This window comes from Thalassophryne amazonica, chromosome 18 (genome assembly GCF_902500255.1).
Source record: "Thalassophryne amazonica chromosome 18, fThaAma1.1, whole genome shotgun sequence".
Lineage (NCBI taxonomy): Eukaryota > Metazoa > Chordata > Actinopteri > Batrachoidiformes > Batrachoididae > Thalassophryne > Thalassophryne amazonica.
The window spans coordinates 3,447,919-3,472,064 of NC_047120.1; the positions used below are offsets into that span (position 1 = coordinate 3,447,919).

The 24,146-nt window shown below is 41.8% G+C and overlaps 1 long non-coding RNA gene across 1 annotated transcript; it reads right to left on the reverse strand.

Annotated features, from left to right (window-relative positions):
* Window positions 1-21,669: 21,669 nt before the first annotated feature.
* LOC117530240 lies at window positions 21,670-22,394 on the reverse strand. Its single transcript, XR_004566248.1, has 2 exons — window positions 21,879-22,394; window positions 21,670-21,794 (listed from the first exon to the last, which is right to left on the reverse strand). It is a non-coding gene; the product is annotated as an uncharacterized LOC117530240 (long non-coding RNA).
* Between the last annotated feature and the right edge of the window lie 1,752 nt (window positions 22,395-24,146).

Sequence of the window (24,146 nt, forward strand, 5' to 3'; positions counted from 1 at the left end):
GCATCTCTGGTGGTAGTCATTTCAGCGATGGCCTTTTGAATGGCCTCACCGTCGGCAGTGTTGTCCAGGATAAAGGTGCAGCATGCAGTCCCCACTATCACGCACACACCTCCTTGTGGAGCTGTCAGTAGGTAGAGAACCAGACGGTTCTGTAGCACCATTAGTCGTAGAGCGGTGAGTTCTTCTGAAGTGGCCTTTGCGAAGGTCAAGGATGAATTCATGAACTGTAGGAATTTGTATCTGGTGAATTACACTTCTTACGTCGGAGATCCCAAAGTTGGGAAAGAGCTATGGCGATGTCTCGTCCCGTGGAGAAGATGTGTTGGTCCTTCGGGATTTCTGCATATCCTCGCTTGTTCCGGCAATGACTCAGTAACTTGGGTTGACTCAGATAGTTGGGTTGAGTCGAATGGAGATGGTCTGGTAGTTTGAGGAGATGGTCTTTCGGGATGTAGACCAGAGCCTGATGTAAAATCACCAAACTGCAGACTCCGGACCAGTTCGGGGGTAAACTGGCATATATGTTTGTGCCACACTGCCAGTTGTAGTCTATCAAGACTCTGGTGCCTTTTGACGACGGAGAGAAGGGCGAGCAAAAACATCTATACGGGCTGTCTTTACACCATGCTCTGTCTGAGTCCTGTACCTTACTGGCCTCGATAAGCAAGGTGAGATTACGCCTACAGGCGTCATGTTCAGCACAGCATAGATGCGCCTTCTCACTGACATATGCGCAGAAGGTGTATGAATGTTTACAGAGTGAGGGTGGTATTTCTCCTACTTTGTTTGTTCCATGTCCTGCCATGCACACGTCATAGATGCCATAATGGGTGACACCCTCTTTTCTTCCACTCTTGGGTCAGCCACCACGTAAGAAGTCCAATCAGTATCCCACACACTAAGACCACAACACAACAGCTACCTTTGCAACGCCGGTGACCACGACGTTCCTGCCGCCGTTGTCCTGCCGGAACACGCCGCCCCACCAGAGCATCCTCCGGTAGCATTGTTGCTCAGCTTACAGTGTTACCGAAACACCTCACACTAAATGAGTAGGGATCAGGTGATTACTTCACTGACGTTGAGACGAATCACCTCTAGATGGTGAAACCCCTTTGTAGTCAGACTTCCCCACTACTCGTTGGAGGGTCTGGCACATGCTGTAGCTTACAGTGGCTTAGGTGGATCCAACTGGGTCACTCGGCGATTTTCACAGCGGTGGGTGTCGTCAGCAGCACTTGGTATGGCCCCTCCCAACGTTTCTTTTGATGACCTTCATGAACACCCAATCACCGGGCTGAACCAGTGGACTGTCCTGTAGGGGCAAAGAATCACATGGCACTAAATTTGCTTTTGACACATCTTTTTCTTGTAACAATCTTCTCATATAGTCTGCTAATGTGATCTCTTCATCAGCAATTTCTAAGTCTTTTGGGAACACTGGCAACCTATAAGGTTTACCATATAAGACTTCAAATGGTGTGAGGCCTGCTCCTGCTGGTGTGATACGCATATAGAGTTTAACCAGGTCCAAACATTCTGGCCATGGCCTCCTCGTCTCTTCCATGCATTTTTTTAAGTCTACTTTTAACTGTTCCATTAGTTCTTTCTACCAACCCTGCACTTTGTGGGTGGTAGGCACAATGGTTTTTCAATACTATTTGTAAATTGTCTGCCATCTGTGATATCACTTTATTCACAAAATGAGGTCCATTATCACTGTAAATGATCTCTAGAATGCCATAATTTGGTACAGCAGTTTTACAAATGGCCTTTGCTACAGTTAGTGCATCAGCTTTCTTGGATGGAACAATCTCAGCCCATTTGGAAAATGTATCGATGAGGACCAGACAATATTTATATGGTCCACTCTGGTTGAGTTCAATAAAATCCATGTGAAGCGTTTGAAATGGATACTGTGGTTGTGGAAACTGGCTTCGTTTTGGTCTCACATTCCCTTGTGGGTTGTGTCTAATGCATGTTGGGCACATCCTACAGTAATTTTTTGAGTAAGCATTAAACCCAAATGTTGCAAAATGTTTACTAATGAGGGTTACCATCCCTCCTGTGGACACATGACATGGCCCGTGCGATAAAATGGCTGCTGTTTTAAATAATCTTCGAGGTAGAACCGGCATATCACATATACAATAGAGTTGTTTTGTATTAAGTGTAGTGCCTTTGTCTGTCCAAACCCTTTTCTCTGTTAGTGGAGCCCCCTGTTGGCAGCTCCTCAGTACCTCAATATCAATCAAGGATGTGTCAGTTTCAGCTGAATAAATGTCAAACATTCCAAATGTGCCTGAGGCAGCGGTTTTAGCAATTTCGTCAGCGAATCTATTACCAGTAGACACTTTAGTGTGTGCAGCACATTTGCACAGAGCCAATGAGGTGGGTAAACAAATAGCAGATAAAAGGTCTTTCAGAAGGGCAGCACGTGTTACGGGTTTGCCAGTAGATGTCACCATTCCTCTTCACTCCCATTGTTTAGCGAAGAAAAAGACTTGAGAACGCATATTGGCTGTCTGTATAAACAGTTACTTTTTATCGCTGGCCAAAATACAAGCTCTAGTCAGAGCAATGAGTTCAGCAGCCTGTGCTGAATGTGTGGGGGGTGTTTGTTTTGCTTCAATTACACCATTCTGTGATGTCACTACAGCATATCCTGTCTGCATCTCTCCCTTAGCATTCTTGGAGCAAGAACCGTCAACAAACCAGACTTCTCCTTCAGACAGGGGAATATCCGTCAGATCGGCTCTAGGGAGCTGGAGACTTTCAGTAACAACAACACAGCTGTGTGGGTCTCCTTCTTCCTCAGTGGGGAGGAGAGTAGCTGGATTCAGTGTGGTGCATCGCCTTATGACCACGTGGGGTTGTGATAACAACGTAGCAGTATAAGATAAATGTCTGGCTGGTGATAAGAAATTCATTTTAGCCTGTAGCAACAACACATCTACAGCATGTGGTACTAACAGTGTAGTTGGATGAAACAATACAACATCAGCTGATGACTCAATGGCCATGGCTGCAGCACAAACAGCTTGAACACAAGGGGGCAGTGCTTGTGCTACTGGATCCAATCTTTTTGAGTAGAATGCAATAGGTTTCAGTTTTCCTCCATGCGGTTGTAGGAGCACAGATTGCATAAAACCAAATCTGCAATCAACTGTTTGTGTGAGTGGTTTAGAATAATCAGGAAGTGACAGCACAGTAGAAGACATTAGCTCTACTTTCAAATCACAAAACTGCTTTTCTGCTTCTTTGGTCCACGTGATTTCATCTGACAGTCCCATGTGGGTGTGACAGTCCCAGCAGAAGACTGTCCCAGCAGAAGACTGCCCCTCCCTGAGCCTGGTTCTGCTGGAGGTTTCTTCCTGTTAAAAGGGAGTTTTTCCTTCCCACTGTAGCCAAGTGCTTGCTCACAGGGGGTCGTTTTGACCGTTGGGGTTTTACATAATTATTGTATGGCCTTGCCTTACAATATAAAGCGCCTTGGGGCAACTGTTTGTTGTGATTTGGCGCTATATAAAAAAATTGATTGATTGATTGATTGGGTGTCATAGATCAAATTCAGCAGTAATTGTGTTTTAGCAGCGTAGGATGGGATCCACACTCTGTGATAATTACAGAGACCCAAAAAAGCCATCATCTGTTTCTTAGTCACAGGTTTGGGAGTGTTTGAAATAGCCAACTTTCTTTGCTGCTGAATTTGCCTCCCGTCAGCAGTAAGTGTGTGACCCAAATAATCAACACTCGGTTGCACCCATTGCAACTTCTCCTTTTTCACTTTATTTCCTGTCTTTGCCAAATGAGCCAAAAGGGCTAGAGAGTCAACTTTACAGCTCTCAGCGGTGTCGGATGCAATCAAAATGTCATCAACATACACAAGAACTTGACTTTCTTGTGGGGGTGTAAATGTGAACAAACAACTAGTAATGGCCTGTGTGAAGATGGTTGGGCTGTCTGTGAAACCCTGGGGCAATCTGGTGTACGTATATTGTTTGCCAGCATGTGTGAATGCAAACCAGAACTGAGAATCTGGGTGAATCAGAACTGAGAAGAAAGCATTGCTCAGATCAATCACTGTAAAAAATGTACTGTCTGGTCTCAGAGTTCAAAAGCGTGTGTGGATCTGGCACTAATGGAGCTCTTGTTTCTACAGCTGCGTTAACGAGCTTGAGATCTTGTATCAGACGCCAGTCGACACCATTTGCCTTTTTGACAGGAAATATAGGAGTGTTACATGGCGAATCAGGACATTCTCTAAGAATTCCTGCTTTTAACAACCCATCAATCACAGGTTTAGGCTATGGCCTTGATAAGTCCCACATCAGTGGGATTTTTAACCCAAAGTGTTTCAGGGAGGTCTGCAAGCTCAGCCTCCTCCTCTGCTGTTAGCAGAGTACCAGCTGTTTCTGGTCAGAAGAGGTCATGAACAGCAGGGTGTGCACTGGTGAGCAGCCCTAAAGATTTGCGGTAGATTTGTGTTGAAGGGCTAAACTCCCAGCCTTCCTCATCTTGGGCCTGATAATCAGAAGCACACACAGCTCGGGTCACAACCTGACCTAAATCTTTCCACTGCAGAGTCTGAGGCTTGCACAAAGACACGTGAGGGCTCCCCGACATGACAAACAACGGGTTAACTTCAGGAGATAACACAGCGTCAGTGCCTGCAGTGGACTTCCTATCTGTGTACAGATATGGAATGTGGAGGGCAGCTGGGGCATGTGACATCAGTTTTTCTTGGTAAACACAATCAGGCTGCTGTGTGACGCACATGGTAACATGTTAACTTTTCAGCCACCATAATGTCTTCTGGTTGTTGCAGTGTGGCTTGAGCCATTGTCAACAATTTATTAGTGGCCTCAGAAAACGGGTTTTGTGTCAAATCAAGCGAATAATAAACTCTTTGATTATCAGTTTCTACATGAAGAACGTCATCTGGGTTAATCCTGACTGCCTTCATGCCCTTTGAAGTGGGAACAACAGCAATATGGAGGAGCTTCATCAAATCTCTCCCCAGCAAATTAACAAGACAGTCTGGTGAGAGAACCACTGAAGCTCAAACATTCTCACCACTCTCAGGATCAGCGACACAAATCGGTTTGGATATTCTTCGCTGTTCAGTTGCACCATTAGCTGACTTAACCCAAATTGTTCCATTTGACACTAGGACATGAGGCACGGTTATTTTGAGAACGGTCCTACATGCACCTGAATCACAGAGAAACTCCACTACCGTACCATTCAATTTCAAAAAAATGTTCGGCTTTTCATCCAATGAGTTCAACACATTCCAAGCAACACAAACATCCACACAAATTTCCGGTGACGGGGACACAGGATCTAGTCACTTTGGTTTGTTGTAATCGTCATGGTATGGTGGTGCAGAGGGTTTGGGGCCACGGTGTCCCATGCAACCTTGTTGTTCGCTATCATTATAAGGACAGTCTCTGGCATAATGCCTTATTTTGCCGCATATCCAGCATGCATCTGGATGCAGTCTGCCTCGTTTCATTTTTCCACCATGGAAACCACTCCAGCCACACCCTCGGCCACGGTAGTGACCCTGGAGATGGTTCCCTCGCTGGAAAAACACTTCTCCGCTTATAGATGGAACATCATCGGTCCAGAACACATTAGCGCCAGATTTGAGTTTAACATTTTTCTTTGTTTCAATCACTTTGGAGGCATGTCTGGCCCATTGCATAACTGAAGTAACAGAAGCTGTATCGAATTCAACCATGTGTTTCCTTATCCAGGCACTTAAACCTGGTTGGAACCCATTCATTAACGCCTGTTTTAATTGTTGTTGATATGGACTTTTTGCATCTTCCTCAAACAGAATCCCGATATGGACACGGAACTCTTTTTGGAAACGGACTAAAAAATCGTCCGGTGTTCGTCTGTCTTTTGTTTGACACCCGCTAAGTGTGCATAATTAGTGCGTTGTTGAAAAGTTTCATGGACCCTCGCGAAAACTTCTTTCAATTGCCCTTGATAACGGTCTTCCAATTCGCCATCGGCCGGATGGGGGAAACCACACCGTTGTCGCTTCTACCGGTGTAATTTCCCCTAACCCTGGCCCAATTTTTCCCTAATGAACATTGCATCGCTTCGCCGGCCTCCTGGCCATTCAGTCGGTACAACTGTATTATCCCCATTATGTCATCCATCCACTCCTCAAGAGTCAAGATTCAAGATTAGTTTATTTGCCATTTGTAGTTAAAAAAAACCACATAGGAAATGGTTGTGCAAAAAGCTCAGTGCATCACACACAAGAAAACAACATTAGACAGACATGGAACAAATTATCACATAAAGACACATTGACACTGTGAAATACAAGGTACAGAGATCAAGTTAAAAAGTTAAGATCAAATAAATTAAATAAAATAAGGTGCTGTCAGGCTTAAAGTGCACTATTCAGGCTGATCACAGCTTGTGGGAAAAAGCTCCTTGCATAACGAGATGTCTTACACCTCATGGAGCGGTACCTTCTTCCAGAGGGAAGAAGCTCAAACATGACTCTTCCAGGGTGGCCAGAAGGATCATTTATGATCTGAAAAGCTCGGTTTAAGAGTCTACTTTTGTACAGAGCCTCCAGCACAGGCAGGTCACAGTTTACAATTTTTTTAGCTGAGTGGACCACCTTATATAACTCCTCTGGGTCCTCCTGAACGTCAGCTACTCCTGAAACTGCATCTGCCGCCTCTTTCAAATTCCACGGTCGGAAAACATACATGATGGTTTCATGGCCCTCCCCTGGATCAGGATTAGGGACCTGTATCAGGGGGAATGATCCACATCGATAACGCTGTGGTTTTGTAATCTGCTGTCTGTCTCGCAGCTCCATGTGAGTACCGGCAGTCTCACTTGGCTCAGGAGACGGTTTTGTTATTGTCGGCCTGTCATCTGTCTCTGCTTCCGAGTCGTGTGAAGCATCAAATGGTTCTATCTGTGGTTCCTCTATCTTTACTTTTTTCTTTCTTCTAACCACAACCACACCTTCATTGTCCTCCTTTCTTACAAACATTGCTTTAGCCTTTGCGACCCCTCTCCTTCTTTTCACACATTGTTCCAGCCACAACCTTGCCACTTTCAGCTCTTCCTCTTTCTTTCCCTTCACTTTCCCTGTCTTCCCTGCCACACTCATTTCTAACTTTCCCGCAACATCCTTCCAGTCCTCCAGCTTCAACTTCCCAGAAACACCATATTTCCTCTTCCACTTTGGCAAAAACTTAACAGCATCAGGATTTAAAGACAACATAAACTTCACATCTCCTATTGGTCTAGGCTCCACCTTGGAGCAACAACAATTCCCCATAATACCCACGTGATCACCAAAACACACAGTTACATGCGAAACACACTAACATGCACTGACATGCATTCACTGTCACTGTGGTCCTTCAGCGCCACTATTCTCAATGGGTCAGTTCAGCATGACCTTGCCAACAATGGTAAATCATAAAACCTAAGCACCTTACTTGTTTTGCTGACTCCGTTCCACTCGTCTGGGTCCGGATGCCGTCAATCCGCCATTGGCAGTCGGAGGTGACTGTAAAACACCGGCCTGGCGAGGAACGACCCCTCCCAGGTCTTTGCTTCAGTCCCACTAGTAAGGACCGGCCGTCGACGGGCTTCGGCGTGTCTTCCTCCTCCTGTCAGCGACTGGGTATGTTGGCAACTGGGCGGAAACACCAAGTATTGTCAGGGTCAAACACCTTTAGACACTTAAGAAAGAATGGACATGGAATGCAGCAAATCTTTGTCAGCTTTACAAAGGGAAGAGCAGTCTCAGAGCACACAGTCTCCACCTTAATCTCTTTCTGACTCTCTTCGACTGTCTTCCTGTGCTCAGCATCATTTTATTCAGTCAAACAGTGTGACATACAAGCAGGACGTGATCATAGTGACATTGTCAGTCACCTTGAGTGGAAGCAAACATCCTGTGCAGCTGGTGGATACAAGGTTTAATACATGTCTTATCTGTGGGTTTGCTGTGATTGCTAGCCTATACTCCCTTCTTTTCCCATCAAACAACCTCGCTTCAAGGCCGCAACCCCAGCAGAGACATGTAGTACTACATGGTGCAAAAGATATAAGCATGCATAAGATATGTGATGCAGAACAAACGATAATAAGTGTTGTGATGGTACAAACATAATTTTTCTAACAGATTCAGAATCTTAATATATAAGAATCGCGATTCGGATGTGAATCAATTCTTTCCGGCACCCCTACTAACTGAAAAATCACTAAGGGCCCTTGGGCAAGGTCCTTAATCCCCTAGTTGCTCCCGTGTGTAGTGAGCACCTTGTTTAGCAGCACGCTCACATCGGGATGAATGTGAGGCATTATTTGTAAAGCACTTTGAGCGTCTGATGCAGATGGAAAAGTGCTGTATAAATGCAGTCATTTACCATTGTTTGTGCTGTGCTCTTGTTGTAAATGAAATTGGCCTATTACATTGCCACAAAATGGGGACAGTGTCTCATTGTCTTCTTTTCTCTCTTCCTGATCACTGGCTGTGGATGTTCAGAAGATTTCATTTTATTTCATGACCATCTTAGTTTTACTTAAACATCTTATGGACATTAATAGTGTCTCTCTCTCTCTCTCTCTCTCTCATATCAGCTGGTTGCAGCAAGTACGTAAAGAAAACATGCACGTCATGTGATCTCTGGGATCAGGGTCGGTGTCTTCTGTTTTAGGACGTCTATCCCAGCATAGGGACATTTCTGTGTTGTCTCTCACTTGTCAACCTGGGCAGCAGATTATTAAATCGGTCTGTTTTTAGTCTTTCCTCCACTTGGTTGTTGACTTTCTTTCTTTTGTGTGTTTTAAAGTCTTTCTACAAACATGTCTGAAGTCCAGCAGCTGAGGGACATGTTGAAACTACAGCTAACACCTGCTGATGAAGGAATGATCACAGACCAGGAAGAAGAAATGTGTCATTTAAAAGAAGAAAACAAAGGAGGTAAAGGGCTGGATACTGTTTTTAATCCTCCAAATCTCTTCTACATAACGGGTTTGTTCACTCAGCTTTGTTTGCGTTACTGATACTTTATAACATGTTGTAACGGTAAAATATTTTCCTCATCGGGTATTCCTCCAGAGATTCTGTCAATACTTAAGCAAAAGAATTTTGATGAAAGATACATGCAAAATTTGTCCATATTCTGTAAAATCTTTGGATAATGTCTTGCTGATGGAAAGTGACGTCACCACCCTCAATGTTTCAGCTCTCTTTGTCCACGATCAGCAGACACTTTGAATTTAGAAATGAACAAAATTAACTGAAAGGATTCTGGTGGCAGTAATTTGTGTATTCTGGCATGTAGAGGTTCAGTTTATTTTGAGCCAACACTTGGGCAGATGAAGAATAATTGTCTTTGGTCACAGAATTTATTCATCGCTGATTAATAATCACATTAGAGTAAATAAATTATTAATCACTAAAATATTAACTACATTTCCTGTAGTGTCGGATTTCAGTTCCAAAATGTTCTGACAGCCATCTGCGGAAGTCCACACAGTTGTCAGAATCAAGTGTGATGCACATGTTCAAAACCCTCCCAGCACCGTCGTGATGGGACACCTATCCAGTGGCGGTCCATGTGTTATCTGAGGAACATCTAACTGCAATTTACACATTCTGATGGCGGCAAAACAGGATCCAAAACAATTTGAGTGCATAGGAAGGAACCTCAAGATGGATCTGCCACGGTATGCCTGCCGGTATGACCTGCACGTGCCACATATAATGATGTGCACACCCCCCCCCCCCCCCCCCCCCCCCCCCCCCCCCCGCGAGCGCAAATGAACCATTGAAATGTATGTGTCACGCTTCATCATGATAATAAGAATTATTATCATGTACAATGAATGTGAACAGCGGCTATCAAATTGAAACCACTGTGCACGCTGGCACAAATCTGAACAGGCTGTTATATCCACAATAGACCTCCACAATAGACCTTTACAGTACAGATCCACAGTAGACCTTTACAGTACAGATATTCATCCATTCCTTCCCATTGGCAACGTAAATAATGTGAACTATTGTCTCGATCATAACACGATCAGCTGCCTCTCTGTGCTGCGCAATAACACGTCATCGCATGCGTCAGGCTCGGAGCTGAACAGATCTCACCGCTGTGATAAATGATCACCTTCTAACTCTGTAGGAGATATGACATGAAACTGTCGTGCCAGGCCATTACACCATTAATAAACATGAATCTCATCAACAGTGGTCCAGGAGTGTTTCACAGTGCGGAAGTGGACATGTAGCCGAAACTGGTAGCCTGTGGTTAAATCCGCTCACCCAAAATAAAAATTAATTCCCATGTGATAACACTATGTAACAAATTTTTATTTTTGTTTTGTTCCTGGGTACACTGTGTGTTTTTTGTAACCTGTTATGCCTTAAATAAATAGAAAATAGCTGTTGTTCCACAGAAACTTTGCTTGTGTGATCAGGACAATGATATTTTGAAATTTGTCTGTTTTCAAGAATATTCTCGATTCACCTTCACTACTACTGAGTAGTCTTCTAGAATATTCTTTAACTGCTAGAACTGTCCAGAATTATCTAGAAATTTCAAGAAACTTTTAGAACTTTCTAGAACGTAAAAAAAAAAAAAAAATCAAAGTTTGTGCTGAATGTAGTCATTTTTCCATAGACTTTAGACATAAGCAGTTGAAATATAACACTTAGAAGCCAGGAACAAAAATTGTGTTACATAGTGTAATCCAACCATCGCGGTGTCTAGAGTTCTGTTGTGCTCCTGAAGTGAGCAAAAAAGAAAATTAAAAAAATTAAATAAATTAAAGTTTGTTGGAAATGCTCCATCTGAGACAGGGGGCAGCATGGCCCAATGCCAGCAAACGTTCAGCGAAGCTGTCCAGTGGCACTAAGTGTCGCTCATATATGCATATACACACACACACACACGGTTGAGTGATAATTGCCGCCCTACGTGTGTGTGTGTGTGGCATGCCAATGGTCCACGCATACACGCGTGTTGCGCCCTTGCAAGCACATGTGCATGAGGAACACAGCAGTCCCGTGTTTGCCATCCAGATGTTTGATCGGGCAGTCTGCAGCGCCTTTGATGGCCATCTGACAGCAGTCTGTATCATCCACCTGTTGTCTACAAGAGCTTTGAATGCCATCGTGCAGGTGTGGACGAGGTACTCTGGACGTGTTCCGACACAGCTAACCACGCCTGTTTTCCTCCTGACTGCATTGGATTATGGCAATATTTGCAGTGTCTAGCATGGTTCCTGCACATTCTTGCTATGTGTGACGGGGGCTTTAATAAAGGTCAAAGGTCTGAGGAAGCAGCATCAGCAGCTCACAACCTACAGGTCCTGGAAGGAACCTTCAGATCCTGGAAGAGTGTCTGTGAACAGCTCGAGGGAGTGAGATGAAGACTAGATTACGTGAGCAACAATGCGATGGCGAGCACAATAACAGTGCCTCACAGAAGGGCAGAGTTCCAGAGCTCAGTGCCCACAGTAATATGTTGCATTCTCACAAATTAAAGCAGGACACAAGGGGGCAGCAAAGAGCTGAGACTGTGGCCAGCCTGATTGGAAAATCACTAAGGGCCCTTGGGCAAGGTCTTTCATCCCCTATTGCTCCTGGTGTGTAGCGAGCGCCTTGTATGGCAGCACCCTGACATTGGGGTGCATGTGAGGCATTATTTGTAAAGTGCTTTGAGCATCTGATGCAGATGGAAAAGCACTATATAAATGCAGTCCATTTACCATTTATATAAATGAAGAATAATGCATATTTTAAAACCTATGCCCTTTTTAAAAAGTTTCTAAATACATTTTTCAGAAAAAAAATCTAATATTTTGAGTACTTTGGGCAGTTGACCCCAAATATTTAAACTCATCGACTTTCACCACCTCTACTCCTTGTTGCCGCACTGTTCCACTGGGCTCCCTCTCATTCACACACATGTACTTAGTCTTGCTCCTACTGACTTTCAGTCCCCTTCTCTCCAGAACATATCTCCACCTCTCCAGGCTAGACTCAACCTGCTCTCTACTCTTACTTAAGGGTAGGTATTGATGGGATTTTATCTATCGATGCCATTATCAATTCTGCTGATCAGTCCGATTCTTTATCGATTCCCTTATCAATACCTATTGTGAATTTTCTGTGTTCTAAAAGTAGGCTTTACAGGCTTTCTATGTCAACATTTTATTGAGTCTTAAAGTAAATAAATATGAAATGGGCCAGTGGAACCTTCATTTCTGGAAATAAATAAAATCTGCACATGGTCACCCAGATCCTAGATCTCTGGACATAAATAAAATCTGTACATGGTCACTGGATCCTAGATCTCTGGACATAAATAAAAATAAAATGTGTATATGGCCACTGGATCCTTGATCTCTGGACATAAATAGAAATAATCTGTAGTTTTTGTCAAAAGCATTTCCTTTCAGGTATTCAGTGAGCCAGTGAGCTGAGCTTTTGCAGCCAACTGCGTTGCACGTCAGGATGTAATTCACAAAGAAAGGAGGACGTCTCATTTTGGGAGAAAACAACGGTTTTGGTCGGTTGTAGTTTGTTGTCTGTACAACGTTTGGAAAGAGGTATCATTTGATTTAAAATGGCGATTCGCTTTGAAGTTATTAATTCCAGCCAAACTCTATCTTTCCAACTTGTGCAGCATTTGGAGCTGTGCAGTTAGTCCCACAAAACAGGAACGGAATGAAGGACGATTCTTGTTTCTTGCCTGCAACAAGACAGGAGGCCCAGTTAGTGACTTTAATCCACACAAAGGTGACTCACTGTTGACATCTTTAAATGGCTTTGAGAGTTTTTAATGAACAAATTGCGGCCGTGCCGCTTCTGAAAAGCAGTGAAGTAGCGAACCAGCGAAGCAGCGAATTGCATGAATTGAATAATTTCTTAAGGATTCTTAACAGAATCCTGTTTGATACCCAACCCTACTCTCACTACAGATCCCAATGTCATCTGCAAACATCATAGTCCATGGATTCTCCTGTCTGATCTCATCAGTCAACCTAACCTGTCCATCACCATTGCAAACAAGAAGGGACTCAGATCCTTGGTGTCATCCCACCTTCACCTTGAATGAGTCTGTCATTCCTACTGCATGTGCAAAAGTTATACCTTTTAAAAAAATATACAAATATGAAGTGTGGTTTTATGGTTGTGGTTTATTGATTATAAATACAAATCAAAGTCTATGACTGTCAATAATGGGTCACGGGGTCACAGGCATTATGTATGGAGAAGATACAGTAGTGTTCAAAATAATAGTAGTACTATGTGACTAAAAAGAATAATCCAAGTTTTGAGTATATTTCTTATTGTTACATGGGAAACAAGGTACCAGTAGGTTCTCACAAATCCAACAAGACCAAGCATTCATGATATGCACACTCTTAAGGCTATGAAATTGGGCTATTAGTAAAAAGAAAAGTAGAAAAGGGGGTGTTCACAATAATAGTAGCGTCTGCTGTTGATACGACAAACTCAAAACTGTTATGTTCAAACTGCTTTTTTAGCAATCCTGTGAATCACTAAACTAGTATTTAGTTGTATAACCACAGTGTTTCATGATTTCTTCACTTCTGTGAGGCATTAATTTTGTTGGTTTGGAACCAAGATTTTGCTGGTTTACTAGTGTGCTTGGGGTCATTGTCTTGTTGAAACACCCATTTCAAGGGCATGTCCTCTTCAGCATAAGGCAACATCAAATCAAATCAAATCAATTTTATTTATACAGCGCCAAATCACAACAACAGTTGCCCCAAGGCGCTTTATATTGCAAGGCAAAAGCCATACAATAATTACAGAAAAACCCCAACAGTCAAAATGACCCCCTGTGAGCAAGCATTTGGCGACAGTGGGAAGGAAAAACTCCCTTTTAACAGGAAGAAACCTCCAGCAGAACCAGGCTCAGGGAGGGGCAGTGTTCTGCTGGGACTGGTTGGGGCTGAGGGGAGAGAATCAGGAAAAAGACATGCTGTGGAAGACAGCAGAGATCAATCACTAATGATTAAATGCAGAGTGGTGCATACAGAGCAAAAAGAGAAATAAACACTCAGTGCATCATGGGAACCCCCCAGCAGTCAAAGTCTATAGCAGATCCAGCCCTAACTATAAGCTTTAGCAAAAAGGAAAGTTTTAAGCCTAATCTTAAAAGTAGAGAGGGTGTCTGTCTCCCTGATCCGAATTGGGAGCTGGTTCCACAGGAGAGGAGCCTGAAAGCTGAAGGCTCTGCCTCCCATTCTACTCTTACAAACCCTAGGAACTACAAGTAAGCCTGCAGTCTGAGAGTGAAGCGCTCTATTGGGGTGATATGGTACTAAGAAGTCCCTAAGATAAGATGGGACCTGATTATTTAAAACCTTATAAGTAAGAAGAAGAATTTTGAATTCTATTCTAGAATTAACAGGAACCCAATGAAGAGAGGCCAATATGGGTGAGATATGCTCTCTCCTTCTACTCCCTGTCAGTACTCTAGCTGCAGCATTTTGAATTAACTGAAGGCTTTTCAGGGAACTTTTAGGACAACCTAATAATAATGAATTACAATAGTCCAACCTAGAGGAAATAAATGCATGAATTAGTTTTTCAGCATCACTCTGAGACAAGACCTTTCTAATTTTAGAGATATTGCGCAAATGTAAAAAAGCAGTCCTACATATTTGCTTAATATGCGCATTGAAGGACATATCCTGATCAAAAATGACTCCAAGATTTCTCACAGTATTACTAGAGGTCAGGGTAATGCCATCCAGAGTAAGGATCTGGTTAGACACCATGTTTCTAAGATTTGTGGGGCCAAGTACAATAACTTCAGTTTTATCTGAATTTAAAAGCAGGAAATTAGTCATCCATGTCTTTATGTCTGTAAGACATTCCTGCAGTTTAACTAATTGGTGTGTGTCCTCTGGCTTCATGGATAGATAAAGCTGGGTATCATCTGCGTAACAATGAAAATTTAAGCAATGCTTTCTAATCACATCAGCTCTTCAAGTATTTTAACATATCCAAACTGATCCATGATACCTGGTATGCGATATATAGGCCCAACACCATAGTAGGAGAAACACGCCCATATCATGATGCTTGCACCACCATGCTTCACTGTCTTTACTGTGAACTGTGGCTTGAATTCAGAGTTTGGGGGTCGTCTGCGGCCCTTGGACCCAAAAAGAATAATTTTACTCTCATCAGTCCACAAAATATTCCTCCATTTCTCTTTAGGCCAGTTGATGCGTTCTTTGGCAAATTGTAACCTCTTCTGCACGTCTTTTATTTAACAGAGGGACTTTGCGGGGGATTCTTGTAGTGCTGGGCGGTATACCGGTTCATACCGAATACCGGTGTTTTTTTTTTGTTTGTTTGTTTGTTTTTTCTATGATATGAATTTTAGAAATACCTCCATACCGGTGAGTGCGTTGCACAGAGCGGCGGAACGCCGTGCCCGCAGGGCATTGTTTGAGTGGGGACAGTTTAGCGGTTGCACCAAACAAGCAGCATGAGTACAGCCCGTGTAGAGTGAACGGATGTTTAGCGGTGAGCGTAATGGCAAAACAGGGAGAAAGTTCTGAAACTGAACCAGAACGAGAAACTGAAACGGAAGAACTTGTACCGAAACGAGGAGCTGTGTCCGTTGTTTGGAAGTACTTTCCCTTACCAAAAAATAGTATTGATAAGTATATAAAAAGTAAACTGGAAGTATACTTGAAACATACTTGCATATACTACTTTTTGGTAAGGGTTGGGTTTAAAAAGTCTGACGTCGACCAACCTACAATACTATGCAAATGCTGTCGCGCTAAAGTTGTAGCAGGAGGAGGAAACACGAGCAATTTACTCCACCACCTCAACCGCAAACATGTCCTGGAATATCAGGAATGTAAACTACGAGCTTCATCCTCCTCGTCTGCAGGTAAAGTTAAAGCAAGCTGCACACCTTTTCTCATGTTATTTATTTATGGATGATTCCTTACCGAATGTTCAGGGAATAAAGAAGTTTTACTTCAGTTACTTTGGAGTTACTAAGTTTACTTTGGAGTTACATGAGTCATATAGTTTACATTGTTTTCAGAAGATGTTTAAGTTGGAAAGCTTGCATAATAAAAAGGTCTGTATTTTGACTACAACAATCAAGCATTCTGATTCCTCTTCATTAATACTAGTGTGGACATTCATTTTTCTACAATATTCACTCCTCGTAACAGTAGAATACGCTAAAACAGTTAAATGTGGTCTATTAAACATTAGGTCTCTCTCTTCTAAGTCCCTGTTAGTAAATGATATAATAATTGATCAACATATTGATTTATTCTGCCTTACAGAAACCTGGTTACAGCAGGATGAATATGTTAGTTTAAATGAGTCAACACCCCCGAGTCACCCTAACTGTCAGAATGCTCGTAGCATGGGCCGAGGGGGAGGATTAGCAGCAATCTTCCACTCCAGCTTATTAATTAATCAAAAACCCAGACAGAGCTTTAATTCATTTGAAAGCTTGACTCTTAGTCTTGTCCATCCAAATTGGAAGTCCCAAAATCCAGTTTTATTTGTTATCTATCGTCCACCTGGTCGATACTGTGAGTTTCTCTGTGAATTTTCAGACCTTTTGTCTGACTTAGTGCTTAGCTCAGATAAGATAATTATAGTGGGCGATTTTAACATCCACACAGATGCTGAGAATGACGCCTCAACATTGCATTTAATCTATTATTAGACTCAGTTGGCTTCGCTCAAAATGTAAATGAGTCCACCCACCACTTTAACCATACTTTAGATCTTGTTCTGACTTATGGTATGGAAATTGAAGACTTAACAGTATTCCCTGAAAATCCCCTTCTGTCTGATCATTTCTTAATAACATTTACATTTACTTTAATGGACTACCCAGCAGTGGGGAATAAGTTTCATTACAGTAGAAGTCTTTCGGAAAGCGCTGTAACTAGGTTTAAGGATATGATTCCTTCTTTATGTTCTCCAATGCCATATACTAACATAGTGCAGAGTAGCTACCTAAACTCTGTGAGTGAGATAGATTATCTCATCAATAGTTTTACATCCTGGTTCTGCTGGAGGTTTCTTCCTGTTAAAAGGGAGTTTTTCCTTCCCACTGTCGCCAAGTGCTTGCTCACAGGGGGTCGTTTTGACCGTTGGGGTTTTTCTGTAATTATTGTATGGCTTTTGCCTTACAATATAACGCGCCTTGGGGCAACTGTTTGTTGTGATTTGGCGCTATATAAGTAAAATTGATTTGATTTGAGGGAGTCTTTGCCATTCTGGTTATTCTATCCATTTTGATGGTTGCTTTCCGTTTCTTCCACGCGTCTCTGTTTTTTGTCCATTTTAAAGCATTGGAGATCATTGTAGATGAACAGCCTATAATTTTTTGCACCTACGTATAAGTTTTCCCCTCTCCAATCAACTTTTTAATCAAACGACGCTGTTCTTCTGAACGTCTTGAACGTCCCATTTTCCTCAGGCTTTCAAAGAGAAAAGCATGTTCAACAGGTGCTGGCTTCATCCTTAAATAGGGGACACCTGATTCACACCTGTTTGTTCCACGAAATTGAGGAACTCACTGACTGAATGCCACACTACTATTATTGTGAACACCCCCTTTTCTGCTTTTTTTTTTTTTTTTTTTTTTTACTAATAGCCCAATTTCATAGCCTTAAAAGTGTGCATATCATGAATGCTTGGTCTTGTTGGATTTGTGAGAATCTACTGAAACTACTGGTACCTTGTTTCCCATGTAACAATAACAAATATACTCAAAACCTGGATTAATCTTTTTAGTCACATAGCACTACTATTATTCTGAACACTAATGTAGATTGATTCCACATACTGCGCGTGCGTTCATCTCCTTCAACCATTCAACTTTGGTGGCAGGATGGCTGAAAGAAATACCACCGGTGTTTTCTCTCTCTCTCTCTGTGGACCACAATGGAAATAATTTTTGTTTTATTCTGCTATTCTCAGCAATGAGTGTTTTAAGTATTTTATGTGCATGAACCTTTATTGCCAAAATAAAATCAATCAATCAGACACAAAACAAAATGTAATAACATCAGCTTATCTACATTACATTGTAGTACCGTAATAAAATGTTTATATTACATTTCTTTGGAAGTACATTTCTATCTTACATCAGCAAGAGTAACAATCAGCATGTGCTTTTGATTAGTCGGCTCGAGCTGACTTGCCGAGTTCCCAGTGAGCATTTTTACTTTAAAAACAAATTTAAATGAACATCTACACTCACCGTTGAAAAGACATTCAAAAGTGAAAGATTTTTCAATCTGCTTGTCGATGCTGAATTAACCGTTTGGGTTTAGACTGTTTTTAACAGGAATTTTCAATAGTACTATTTTCCACCTACACAGTGAGTAAATTAAGATGAGATAAGATCAACTTTATTCAGGAAATTATTTTGCCAGAATACAGAAACGGTCAACTTTTTTTTTTTTTAACAATAAGTACAAAATTGGTGCAAAATGACTGGAACAAATTTGCAAAAGATGTTTGACAGTATTGCTCATAACACTGAATAACTGTTTGTTATGTTTTCAGCCTGCAGAAGGAGGAGAAATTTCATACAGTCTGATTGCCACAGGTAGGAAAGACCTCCTGTGGCATTCTTTGGTGCACCTCAGTGGTCTCAGTCTGTGGCTGAAGGTGCTTTGACAGGATGTCAGTGGGGCATGCAGGGGGTAGGAGGTGTTGTCCAAAATGCTGTGCCGTTTCCTCAGCATCCTCCTCTCTGACACCTCCACCACAGAGTCCAGCTCAACCCCCAGGCCAGAGCCACCTCTCCTGATGAGCTTGTTGACTCTGTTCGTGTCAGCTGCCTTCAGCCTGCTGCTCAGCACACGTACAACGTAGAAGATGACACTGGAGACCACCGAGTAATAAAACATCTGTGACATATTTCTGCAGATGTTGAAAGATCTGAGCCTCCTGACAAAGTACAGTCGGCTCTGTCCCTTCTTATCCACAGCATCTGTGTTTACAGTCCAGTCTAGTTTGTTGTCTATGTGGACACCAACGTACTTGTAGTAGTCCACAGTGTCCACCTCAGTTCCATTAATGGTAACTGGGTTCGGGTCTTCTGTCTTCTGAAGTCCACCAATAGCTCCTTTGTCTTAAATATGTTGAGCTGCAGGTGGTTGAGTCCACACCACTCCACACTCCTGTCCACCACACTCCTGTATTCAGCCTCCTGGTCACTGCCGATGCAGCCAACAATGGCAGAGTCGTCGGAAAACTTCTGCAGGTGGCAGGACTGTGACCAGAACCTGAAGACTGAGGTGTAGCTTGTGAGCAGGAAGGGAGACAGGACTGTCCCCTGTGGTGCCCCCGTGCTGCTCTTGATGGTTTTGGATGTAATGTCCAAACATTTATGGTAAAATACATTGAAAACAGGTTTAAAAGTGAAGGTTTATTCAACTTTATATCAGATGGTAAAAAGTGCTGTAGACATGCCGTCCATTAATGCTGTGTTTTTGCGAACAGCAACATTCCAAAGGAAATAGAAAATGTTTGCAAAATAGTCTTAGTCACATTTCAAATACCAACAGACAGCCTCTTCCACAAGATACAAGCATGACAAGAAAAGGCTCTGAAGCCTGCTGACTTCTTTTTAACCCTTGAGACACAGAACAGGTCTGTGTCCAAGGACACGAGGAGTTACATAAGGCTGAACAAGTTCAGCAAGATATTTAAGTTCATGACTGTTTAGAGCCTTATATGTCAGCAACAAAACCTTGAAATTTGCTCTTTGAGTCATGTGGAGCCAATGAAGGGAAGCCAGAATGGCTGTGATCAAATCTCCTGGTTTTCATCAAAACTCAAGCAGCAGTATTCTGTACTATCTATAGGTATGTCATATTATGTGGCAACGCAGAAACTAAAACATTAAAATAGTCAATTCTGGAAGACCAAAGCTGAATTAAAATGTGTAACGTAAAACAAACCCTTCTGATGTACATTTCCACTTTATCAGTTCCATCAGTGCAATAACTTACTGTCATCAGGTCAAACTCACCACCCTGATACTTAATTGTAATGAGTGTTGTTCTAACATTTATTGTTAATTTGTTTCTTCACAGACATGCAGTCGTTGTTGGTGATTAAAGAAGAAACTCTCCCTGAACACCAGGAATGGAATCTGAGTGTTAAGCAGGAGGACATTAAAGAAGAAGAGAAGCTGTGGATAAGTCAGCAGGGAGAGCAGCTTCAGCAGCTGGAGGAGGCAGATCTCACCAAGTTTGGTTTCACTGCCGTCCCTGTGAAGAGTGAAAATGATGATGAAAAACCAGAGCCATCACAGCTTCATCAAAGCCCAAGTGATGCGAGCACAGAGGCTGAGCCTGTAGCCAGCAGCTCATCTGTACACAGAACACTGACAGCAGAAGCTGATGGAGAGGACGATGGAGGACCACAACCAGCCAGCAACTCAGGTCCAAACAGTCATTTACAACCAGATACCAGTGGCAGTAGTTCAGACAGTTCAGGAACTGAGACTGATGACAGTTATGACTGGAAACAGACGAGAAAATCTCTGTCACATTTTAACTGTCAGAAAAATACCATTATTGTTCATTCAGGCAATACTAAAGTGAAACAATTTAAAGTCTCTAAATATGGAAAAGCATCTGGTCACATGAACAATGCAGAGCAAAAAAAGGAGAGGCAAACAAGAAGAAAACCATTTAGCTGTTCTGATCAGAGTAAAGGACAGAAACAGAAGGGCACTCTGAACAAAGATATTAGAATTCAGACAGGAGAAAAACTATTTGGCTGCTCTGAATGTGGTCAAAGATTTGGACGAAAGAGCAACCTGAAAACACACATGATAATTCATACAGGAGTAAAAGCATTTGTCTGTTCTGAGTGTGGTCAAAGATTTGGACAAAAGAGCAGCCTGAAAATACACATGATAATTCATACAGGACAAAAAGCATTTGTCTGTTCTGAGTGTGGTCAAAGATTTGGATTAAAGAGCAACCTGAAAACACACATGATAATTCATACAGGACAAAAACCATTTGCTTGTTCTGAGTGTGGTCAAAGATTTGGACAAAAGGGCAACCTGAAAACACACATGATAATTCATACAGGACAAAAACCATTTGTCTGTTCTGAGTGTGGTCAACGATTTGGACTAAAGAGCAGCCTGAAAACACACATGATAATTCATACAGGCCAAAAAACATTTGTCTGTTCTGAGTGTGGTAAAAGATTTGGGCGAAAGGGTGACCTGAAAAGACACATGATAATTCATACAGGAGAGAATAGACAAATGAAAAACAAAATACAAAAAGCATTTGTCTGTTCTGAGTGTGGTCAAAGATTTGGACAAAAAGGCAGCCTGAAAAGACACATGATAATTCATACGGGACAAAGACCAATTGCCTGTTCCGAGTGTGGTAAAAGATTTTGGCAAAAGGGCGACCTGAATATACACATGATGATTCATTCAGGGAAAAAACCCTTTGTTTGTTCTGAGTGTGGAAAAAGATTTCGACGAAAGGGTGACCTGAAAAGACACATGATAACACATAGAGGACAGAACAGACAAAATCAAAGACAAATGACAAACAAAAGACAAAAAGCATTTGTCTGTTCTGAGTGTGGTCAAAGATTTGGACAAAAGAGCAACCTGAAAAGACACATGATAATTCATACAGGACAAAAACCATTTGCTTGTTCTGAGTGTGGTAAAAGATTTTGGCAAAAGGGCGACCTGAATCTGCACATGATGATTCATTCAGGGAAAAAACCATTTGTCTGTTCTGAGTGTGGAAAAAGATTTAGACGAAAGGGCAACCTGAACACACACACAACAATTCATAGAGGACACACAAACGAAATATCAAGACCTTAAAAATGATTTACGAACAACATGGTCATTGACAGAAATCGGTACAGGGGTTCATGTTCTCCAGCTCCGAGTGATTTTCTTCAGTTGGTCTCCGAGACAGTTCTAGCCATTTTCGTGACTGAGGACTCGGATGTGCTATGGCAACCCTCCGTGTGCAAACAAGGGAACAGCTGAAGGGGCTTACTTTTTTAGGCAAGATTATGATTTCGATCATAAATTGATAACAGCCATATGACAGAACTTAGTTTAAATGTTGATCAAACATACCCACACATAAACACACATTAAAATAACCTCAATAACAATGAGAACTAATTAAATGAAATAACAAATAAAAGCAGAAGTCCTTTTCAGATTTTGTGCAAATATTTCACAACTCCTGACAGCTCCCATAATATGACTAATAAAAAGGTGCTATGTTCAAACAATACGAAACAGTGCAATTTTTTTTTTTCCCAGCAACATTGATGGAAATGGTGCGACAGTCAGTGAATACTTTGCATTTGTAACAATGTGTCTGAAGGATTACCATCAATCTACTGATTATATCAACGCTTCTCTGGTTGAAATCGGTCCCGTATTACGTTTTTCACAGTTTTACACATAAATATCAAATCCAGCCATGGAACAAGAGTGACCCCTGTTGGACGATTTGAGGAAGGACATGTAACCGACTCCTGCAGACTTCAGTGTAGCCACGTTTAAAAGAAAATTTCATTGTATTGTTGTAACAAAAAAAAAGAAAAGAAAATCACATGTGACTCTTTTCTTTTCATGCATGAAAGTATTATATTTGATGTGTTATATGTGTTGATGTGTTATGTGTCATTGGGGAACGTTTATTTAGTTGTTTCTTACGTGTGTATGGTATATGATTCCAGGTAAACCAGTTACAAGATTTATCCTACAGGACTTGTTTGGTTTCAAAGTGGAATTTTAGGGCAACGCTGATATATATATATATATATATATATATATATATATATATATATATATATATATATATATATATATATATATATATATATATATATATATAAGTAAGTCCCATATAAAACCAGACAAAAGAATTCATAAAAACTACAGTACCCAGAATTCTTGGAGGTGGAGCTCTCCAACCTTTAAAAGAACCTACGCCCTGGGAAATCTCTCTTTGCTCTTGCCTTTTTGCCTTTCTGCTCTCGACTCTTCTGCACCTTTCTTTTTTCATAGTCTGAAGACGCTGCCTAGCCATCAAAGATTTATGACCTTTGTTTAAAAGCCACGTGCTACTTAAAACTCCTTTCTTGTTTTGCGCAATTACTTTTTCCACCAGGTAACTTTTGCAACTTTTGTCAAGTTAAACGTGCAGGCGCATATAACTCCCTTTTGCGATTTTTCAAATTAAAACCTTTTTCTTCTTCAAAATCCAAATTCCTTTTATGAACATTTTTCTTCTAAAGTCAGCTATTTTTGCATTGAGTTTGGATTTGACCCAGCTTCCAAAAAGACGACGACGAAAGACTCATTTTTGATTTTTGATAGAGAATAAAGACGCTCAAACCTTAATTCTGATGCGCCAGACTCCAGAGCGCTGCAGAGAAAAACATCCAGGTCAACTGAGACATTCATCAGTGACTTGAACCGCCGCCACAAAATCACAGCACAATAACAGCGATCATCCCCGCAACTGATGAAATCGAGCAGGTCGGACTGGCAGAGCCTCTCTGTCAAGGTCCCTGAAAAAGCTGTGTGGCGGATGGAGCGTCAACTGAACAGAGACGATTCCAGCATCGGACCTCGCGGAGAGCAGCTGCAGCGCCGCCGCAAAGTAAGACCGGGCTATGATGTCAGAATGAAACAGAGTGGCTTTATTTAACTCTATTCAAAATCATTAATCTTCTCTCAAGTTAATAAATACCAAAGTAAATTACCTGTTAAATTAGGACGTTTTTAACTCCTAAAACTCCCGCAACAAAACCAGATTATCTGAATGTCATATAATCATTGCGCATTGAATGTCGTCATCATTAAATTGCTCACTGTGATATGTCCTGTTAACTCCTGCCAGAGTTAAATATCTTAAACGTGTGAAGTTGTCTGTGATTTTTGTATGGTTTTACAGAGGGTGTCGGATCTGACCTGTGGAGCTCACCTCTTAGAAATTGAGACTGATTTTAATATTTCCTATCAACTGACCCTAAAGTCAATGATATTATAACCTTGTTATAGATC